The sequence below is a fragment of the Schistocerca nitens genome, unplaced genomic scaffold (assembly GCF_023898315.1).
Source record: "Schistocerca nitens isolate TAMUIC-IGC-003100 unplaced genomic scaffold, iqSchNite1.1 HiC_scaffold_375, whole genome shotgun sequence".
NCBI lineage: Eukaryota > Metazoa > Arthropoda > Insecta > Orthoptera > Acrididae > Schistocerca > Schistocerca nitens.
This window is the reverse complement of record NW_026045909.1, coordinates 6,749,027-6,757,834: the sequence shown is the minus strand read 5'-3', so window position 1 is coordinate 6,757,834 and position 8,808 is coordinate 6,749,027. Positions and strand designations below refer to the sequence as shown.

At 38.2% G+C, this 8,808-nt stretch overlaps 1 protein-coding gene across 1 annotated transcript in view; it reads left to right on the top strand.

Moving 5' to 3' along the window:
• The first annotated feature begins 206 nt into the window (after window positions 1–206).
• Window positions 207–8,808, top strand: part of LOC126229560 (UDP-glucosyltransferase 2-like) — a 143,659-nt gene continuing 135,057 nt past the window's right edge. Inside the window, exon 1 of the mRNA XM_049942327.1 lies at window positions 207–232. The gene's annotated coding sequence lies outside the window, so the exon portion shown is untranslated. The remainder of the gene's footprint in view (window positions 233–8,808) is intronic.

Sequence of the window (8,808 nt, the reverse complement as noted above, 5' to 3'; positions counted from 1 at the left end):
TTGACGATATGCTGTTATCTCTGTCCCAGATAAATCTCTGCGAGATGAGAACGAGAGTTTAGCGCAGTGACGTGACCTTCGTACCGGAAAGCTCATAGATTGATAATGGGACCTCATCATAATGGGTCACAATGGAACGTCCAGATAAAATTCCACGTAAGGAAACCACGGATAATCTCGGTAGTACTACATGCTCGTGAGTTAGGGAAGGCACGCGGCAGCTACAAACCACGTAAGTTTTATATTTATAAACTAATGGACAGGACGAATATTACGGATAGACTTACTTAGAAATTTTGAGGAGTAGTTAATGACGTAAAAGACAGTGATATTGTTTTACGAAAGGTGTTATAGATTTCATCATATGGCGTCTTTTAGTATGAAATGAACCGTGGATGCAGCAATTGCTATGTTTGTTACTTCATTGCCGGTGTGTTCTTGTAAGGATAGTCCACCACTGAAAATGCGTGTCGGTCGTAGAGCGGAAGGACTTCTAGCTCCAGCTTGCCATAATAAAGAACGAAAACCTCTTGGGTCAGAAATTCCTCAACAGAGTACTAGATGTTCTTCAGAGTGAGATAAGGTATGATTTAAAATAGTTTTGCAGGTCGAAGTCTTCATCACACTGACTTTGTCAAACATTTCACCTGCTAGATTTCATGTCATAAGGAAGTGTATAAATGTCTGATATTGTTGATTTGACGGTGGCGTAAGAGTGGGTCTTCTAGTCCTTTTCACTTCAAACGTGTGAAGGAAGAAATCCGACCATTTCTCTGTCCTCGCATAACATATGTTTGACAAGGCAAATTCTGTGATATACTCGAAGAACTGCAAGTCATAAGCATTTGACGAGAGGAACAGAAAAATATGTGAAACTTCTTTTGAGTTTCTTTACTCTGATAATTTTGTGTTCACATTTTTTCATTATTCCAGTTACGTATTTCGCTTCTTAGTATGTTGTTTTCTGCTTCTTTACTACGAAGTACGCATCTCATTATCGGAAAAAAGCTACAAACTGACTCAACACTATTTTCACTGACTCAACACTATTTTCCCTCAAGGTACAGGGTCGTGTGTATTATTTTGTTCGCCTTTTCTTCTTTCCATTATATGACTACGTGGTATAACCAGTTACTTATTTATCACACTCTTATCACAGATATCGTACCATAATGGGTAAAGTATGTATGTCTGCATGGTGTAAAAAGGAAACTTACTTTCTTCATATTTTTTAAATAGGTGAATTAAGTATACAAATTACATCGTAAAATCTTTCACAGTTTTGTGTGATATTAATTCAAAACAAAATTTGTAGTTTTCCTGCCAGGGGCATGAATCTATTCTTGATAAATGACAGTTCTCTTTGATTATTTTTTACGTGCATTTTCTTTTCATCCTCACTCATACTCCCGCATATTAAATGTCATTACGGCTGTCACCAGCCTAGCGACACCAAAAACAATGGTATTTACGCTAGTAATGTAATTTTTTGGATATTTTTACACGTTAATCCTTCACACTCGCACCTCTCCTCTAAGTGTGCTAGCGGCATTTTACCCCAATGGAACGTTTTTTAAGATAGTAATACATGTATCAATTTTATCCGAAATAGCCCTTGGCATTCTAGAGCTATGCTAACATACAACCGGTTTCCCAGCATTACGCACAGGGTTACTAAGATTGTTTTACATCAACAGTATATTTTCATAGGTAGTAAGCCATATGTGTACCAAATGTGACTGAAATTGCGCCAAGCATTCCAGAGATATACTATTCATGGCACCCTTTTCTACCTCCAACCTCACCTCTACGGTTAAATGTCAACCCAGCAATTCCAAAAAACTATGGATGCGCACCAATATTGTTCGTTGTAAGTTATTTTTAGGTCACTTCTTCATACTGCTACCCCATCCCACTCCTAAATGTGTTATGGACGGTGGTGTGAGGGTCTTACTCAGCCATACGCTTTTACATAAATGGTATATAGGTACCAGTTTCGACAGAAAATACACAATGAGCTCCAGGGCTATCCTCGAACATAAACAGTGTAATGTTGTTGCATTAATTTGAGGTGTAAGCGGTGCTGATATTCAAGACCACAAAAGTGGCTTAAAAGCTGTGAGCTATGTGAGGAAGTTAACCTTGCATTACTGCGCAACTGTTTCACCAGGTATCCAGTCTAGCTTACCAAATTCCCAACCAGACTAACATTAATTATAATTTTTTAGTATTCATCTTACGATAACCGGTGATATATATATATATATATATATATATATATATATATATATATATATAATTTCCTCTTGCATATGTTTCAACGTTCTTTGTGTGTTATTTTATGAATGCAGTGTTGTATGCAGTCTCCCAATCTTGGCTCCATATTTGATGTGTTCTGTAAGATTACAAACTCACATTTTCACAATCCTAAATAAGGCAACAGTTTAGTTATGAATCAAGTTTAATATGCTGAAATTTCAATGATCAATGTTAAAATAAATGTCCATTTATAAACTGATTTATTTCCTTTTATTTAAATTGTCTTTTTTTTCTTTATATATATATATATATATATATATATATATATATATATACAAAGAAAAAAAAGACAATTTAAATAAAAGGAAATAAATCAGTTTATAAATGGACAGAACCTTGATAAAGAGTAATGCCTCCGATTCTGCATGCAGTCCAACGTCGGGCCACTGCTGCGTTCCCATAAATCTGAATCCTAAGCGATTCGACCAGCGAGCCATAAGGACACCCACAATAAAGCCACTTTCAAGCTCTGTCAGATTCTCATAACACTGTCTGACACTAATATGCGGCGTCTGCCCGTCATCCACAGTTGCCAAAATCTGATGCTATTCACGCCCCTTATACAGTCCACCAGATGTGGTAACAACACTAAACACTAAACTTACGCTGTCTGGCGGCAGTTATACTTGTCGCAGAGATATTCAACTCTAATTGTTTACATAGCCGGTAATGATGTGTACATATATGAAGTTACGTTGACATCCGATACTTTTTTTGTCCGGTAGTGTATTTTGTCTCTGGTTAGGAAACGTTCTGCTGTCTCAAACAGATAAGTGACCCACTGTAGTCGTTTCTATGCTCTTTCGACTGCACTACTGTCATGGAAGTGTCATTAACAAAAAGAAAGAAGTGCTAATATGAAAATACCGACATATTCGGCGTATGCTATGAAAAGTAAATGTGCAGAACTATAGAGAAATAGTCAGAATGCTCTGAACGACCGTGAAGAAATATATTTTGGTGTTGTACCTGAGCGATGTTGCCGACATAAAGGTCATATAAGATATTACTGTGTCCTTATCATTATTTTACAAACTTTAACCGCATGCTAATTGTCGGTCTTCCTGAATATATCGTGAAAGTTCAGTCCGGGCGGTGTTTAAAGATGCTACAGTGATTCGTGTATGCCCATGGGCCGAAGGGAACAGGATGACTCGGGAAACTGGTGATAAACCGTGACATGTCAGAATAGAATTACTGACACCTCACCCTTATAACAGACGAGCTGGTTTCAAATCCTCACCCGACCACTCAGCTTCAAGTTTTCCATGGTTCCCTAAATAGCTCAAGAGTAATGGCGAAGATTGCTCGGTCAGTTTTCCACACCATCCTTGGTGAATCTGAGCTTGAGCTCCTTGTCGTCGTCGGAAATTAAGTAAGTCCTACTCTTCTTCCCATATAGCAATGACAGATTACGGCGCTTCGGTTTGATTGTTAACACGTTAGGCTTTGCTCAAACTCTGTAATCCACTTTTGTATGCTGTGTCATTGACTGCTTACTGGGTATAGATATCTCTGACGCCGGACTCCTGCTGCAATATATCCCTCATTAAGGTGACCTGGAGTCGACAGGGCCCAAAAATTGGAATTTTTATTTACTAAAATTCTGTGATTATTTCCGATTCTAAAAATATATTCGTAATGTGTAGCACCTCATCGTTTCCGTGTTGAAATGCCTTTCTAAAGCAGATGCGGTGCGTGAGTGCCTAGCTGTCACACTACTGTCAAACACCAAAACCTTGCCTAGAACGACTTGTTGTTTAATTTGGACGCCGCTGTTTCCACAGAAACTAATTTGTGTAACATCCTTGGCGAACATATCGACTGTACAATGAGCAGGGATTTGTTGCAATCGATCTTCAAGACAACACATGTAGATTACACGAGTTTACTTACGTTTTTCGTGTGCGTTCGTGTTGTAAACGTGTTGTTGTGACTTCATATTGTAATCACTTTACATCGTGAAATGCCAAAAACGAATAGTTTATTTTCAGTCGTAAGTTTTACGGTAATCAATACATGCGTGTTGTTAGAAATTGTAAAAATGAAGAAATTGTTACGCCGCAGTGAAGTGAGATTAGGACTAAAAGTTCGCCGGACAGTGCTTCAAAACGCAAATTGAAAAATATTACCAAAAATGAACAAGATTTTGGTGCAGTGCTAAAATAACGGTTACATTTTAATTAGTAAGTGCATGCTTTCAAAAATTACTTTTTTCTGTTGCTAAATGTAAATACCATAATCGTGAAAAAATCCTTACATTTAGTGGCACCGTAAGTAAGAGAAGAGGCCATTCCAGCAAAATTGTAACGGAATGACAAGCGTGTAAAGTAACGAAATGTACAATGAAATCTCCTGTAACATGCACAAAATACAGTGAAGTGAATATTCGCCTTGCTTGTGCCATGGTATGTACTGGAAATGGATGAAATGCAGCCCATATATTCTGTGCCTATATTCTCCTAACGCCACCTGTCAAATTTGAGAGGTATTATAACCGTTTCCATAATGCCCTAACAGAAGTCAGTGAAGCATCTATGCAGTGAGCAGCAAAAGAAACTGTATATATTTGTCTGTCTACTAATATGGTTGATGAATTGGATGGTTCCTGGCAGAAGAGAGACCATACATCGCTGAATGGAGTTGTCACAGTTACCTCTTAGACGCAGGTAGCGTGCTGGACTCTGAGTGTCTGACAAAACAGTGCCAAGGCTATACCAATAAGGTAAATGAACACAAATGTAACAAAAACTTAGAAGGTTTCGGTGGTGGTATGGTAAGTAAGTGGGTAGTCTCTATTTTGAGTAAGCTTATTGTTAGATGTGGTGCACAATACTCTCAATACCTTGGTGACGGTGACATTAAGGCTTCGATAGTGTCGTGGCTGCCAAACCATATGATGAAACTGACATTTAAAAAAAATGGAATATATAGGACAAGTGCAGAAGAGAATTGAGGCAAGACTTAGGAAACTTTGCGAAAACAATTCTCTGATGGCAAAGCAACTGGTGGACAAGGCAGACTCGTCAAATCAGAAACAGAAAATCTTACAGAATATTATGGTCAAATCATCAGGAGAGACAGCGAAAATGTCAATAAGACGATAGAAACAATCTGGGCAACTCTGTTTCACAGAATATCCACTCATGAGCATCCTCAGCATTTACCATGCCTAAAAGGAAACGCTTCGTGGTGTAAGTATAAGAGGTTTGATGCAAATGGACAAAAACATACAAATGCACACCCCATGCCATAAATTGTTATGGTAGAACCAAAGCCAGTGTGTGGAAAAACTCAGAATCCGAGTGAAAGCTTTAGTAGCTGCATTTCAGAACACTTGCAAAAATTGTTTGTGTTGGAATGTCATATTTTCAGATTTGTGTGATTGACGCCCCAATATGTTTTAATGATGGAGTAACAAGCAGATTAAAGTAGACTAGGCATCAAAACTGGAGAGGAAATAAAAGTGGCTGCTAGGAGTGAACAAACAACATGTTCCTGAAGCCGAAAAAGCTGCTGAAAACATGACAAAGGAGACAAGAAATATAAAGAAAAGACGAAAACTAAAAATGATGAAAAGAACACTCAGAATCAAAAAGGCTATTAAGCTCTCATGTTTTGACACGTTGTCATTGAGGAAAAATGACATGAAAATCTTTAGTTTAAGTTTCTAGTAATCAACGTTTTTGCACACTTAAATATCATTATCTCATCCATTATTAAAGCTACAAAAACAAAATTTTGCTTGAATAATAATATAGTGCTTGCCTACACGTTGAACCACATCATACAACAATGTACTAAATATTTTGAGCATGGGCATGTCATTTGTCTTAAATTATTAGGAGAAAAAACTTACTTCTAAAAAACATATTTTTAAAAATACATAGAACAACAAACTGGTAAATATTTCTGGTTTACTGTTTCAGCAAGATAAAAATTAAAAGAACAAAACTTGTTTTGACCTTTTATTTTGAACAGTGTGGAGGTACAGTGCACCCAAAACAAAATTACACGTAGTTCAGTATGTAAGATAAAAATCAGTATTCGTTCCACTTCATTTTTTTCGTATACAGTTTACAATATACTAATTATTTGGTTAAAATTCCATTACAGGTTTCTATTAAAGGTTTCAGATTGTTAAATTTCAGAATACTAGTAAGAACTACAGGCCATGACGTCCATGTCCCCTTGTTATAAGTGGAAGTATCCGACAAACACTTTGTCTTCATTGATGAGTCTAGCAGCACTACAGTGAAGACATAGTAGGAGTAAGACCACAAATTTGAGTGACAGTTCCCAGAATGCATTATCCAGTTGCGCACCGAACAATCCTCAAGCATGATGATCTAAAGCATCTTTTGATAAGTTGGCCGATCCCTGTTGCTCAGAAGAGTGTGTATGCTCACGGAAGTTATTAATCTAGAAGAAGGCCCGTCCCTCAGCTTTTATTTTTTTAAGTTTCGTGGAACTTTCGATACGACTTCTTCTCTGGATAACAGACGTCACATCTTTTCAGTCTGTCGTACATAATGAAACATCACTCATTCAACAATTGTGGGCTTCGTCAGTGAACTTCATGCTAATGTTACTCATGTAGCAGATCGATTGAAGGTTTTTCGAAAGAAAAAAAAAAAGGAAAACAAAAACACTTACCACGGATATGGTAGAGGGCTTTTTGTTTCTGTCAATTTCGTCTCTAATAATCTAGATACTGTAGATAAGGCATCATACGGTAACATTCCTTCCTTATTCACAAATCAATACACGGCATCTTTGAACCTGGATATGAATCATTTGTAACGTAGTTACTCCGTGCTGTACACTCATGAGAGATTGCATTAGACCCAGTAGCATGAAGCACCCACTAGCCTTTCGCCCTGGTAATGAAGGCAATGCTTCATGGCTTGAACGCTGTGAGACACTGAAAGCATTAATGAGCTATCCTGATCCAGACCACTCAACATTACCCGCCTCTATAGGGGAATGATCGAAGATGCATCCATGGCGCACATTGGCACGATAGTGTCCCAAATGTAGGACTGAGATTAGGTGAAGTGAAAAAGGAGAGGGAGGCGCTCTCATGTGGGTGCCGCCTTTGTTTCTCAGCTGGCAAGATGTGCCTTCAGCAATGCAACGAGCCACTCATCGCTTACGAACTGTGTTGGAATGGTTTGAGGAATACTCCGTAGAAATGAGGATGCATGTGAGACCTTCAGCTCTCCTGAAAACACTTCCGTTAAGTACATCGGATATCAAGTAGTGAAACACGCAGTGATTTATTCATAGACGATATCTTTCAAACAATATATGCAGGTGTATGTGCTCGATGTTCATCTACATCTACATGGATATTCTGCAAATCACATTTAAGTGCCTGGCAGAGGGTTCATCGAACCACCTTCACAGTTCTCAATTATTCCAATTTCGTACAGCGCGCGGAAAGAACGAACACCTATATCTTTCCGTACGAGCTATGATTTCCCTTATTTTATCGTGGTAATCGTTTCTCCCTATGTAGGTCGGTGTCAACAAAATATTTTCGCATTCGGAGGAGAAAGTTGGTGATGGGAATTTCGTGAGAAGATTCCGTCGCAACGAAAAAAGCCTTTCTTTTAATGATATCCAGCCCAAATCCTGTATATTTGCTGTGACATTCTCTCCCATATTTCGAAATAATACAAAACGTGCTGCCCTTCTTTGAACTGTTTCGATGTACTCCGTCAGTCCTATCTGGTAAGGATCCCACACCGCGCAGCAGTATTCTAAAAGAGGACGGACAAGCGTAGGGTAGGTAGTCTCCTTAGTAGATCTGGTACATTTTCTAAGTGTCCTGCCAATAAAACGCAGTCTTCGGTTAGCCTTCCCCACAACATTTTCTATGTTTTCCTTCCAATTTAAGTTGTTCGTAAAAGCCGTAAATTCAACTAAATAACTAGGTATTTAGTTGAATTTACGGCTTTTAGATTAGACTGATTTATAGTGTAACCGAAGTTTAACGCGTTCCTTTTAGCATTCATGTGGATGACCTCACACTTTTCGTTATTTAGGGCCAACTGGCAATTTTCGCACCATTCAGATATATTTTCTAAATCGTTTTACAATTTGTTTTGATCTTCTGATTACTGTATTAGTCGATAAACGACAGCGTCATCTGCAAACAACCTAATACGGCTGCTCAGATTGTCTCCCAAATCGTTTATATAGATAAGGAACAGCAAAGGGCCTATAACACTACCTTGGGGAACGCCAGACGTCACTTCTGTTTTGCTCGACGACTTTCCGTCAATTACTACGAACTATGACCTCTCTGAGAGGAAATCACAAATGCAGTCACATAACTGAGACGATATTCCATAAGCACGTAATTTTACTACAAGCTGCTTGTGTGGTATAGTGTCAAAAGCCTTCCGGTAATCCAGAAATACGGAATCGATCTGAAATCCCTTGTCAATAACACTCAACACTTCGTGTGAATAGAGAGCTAGT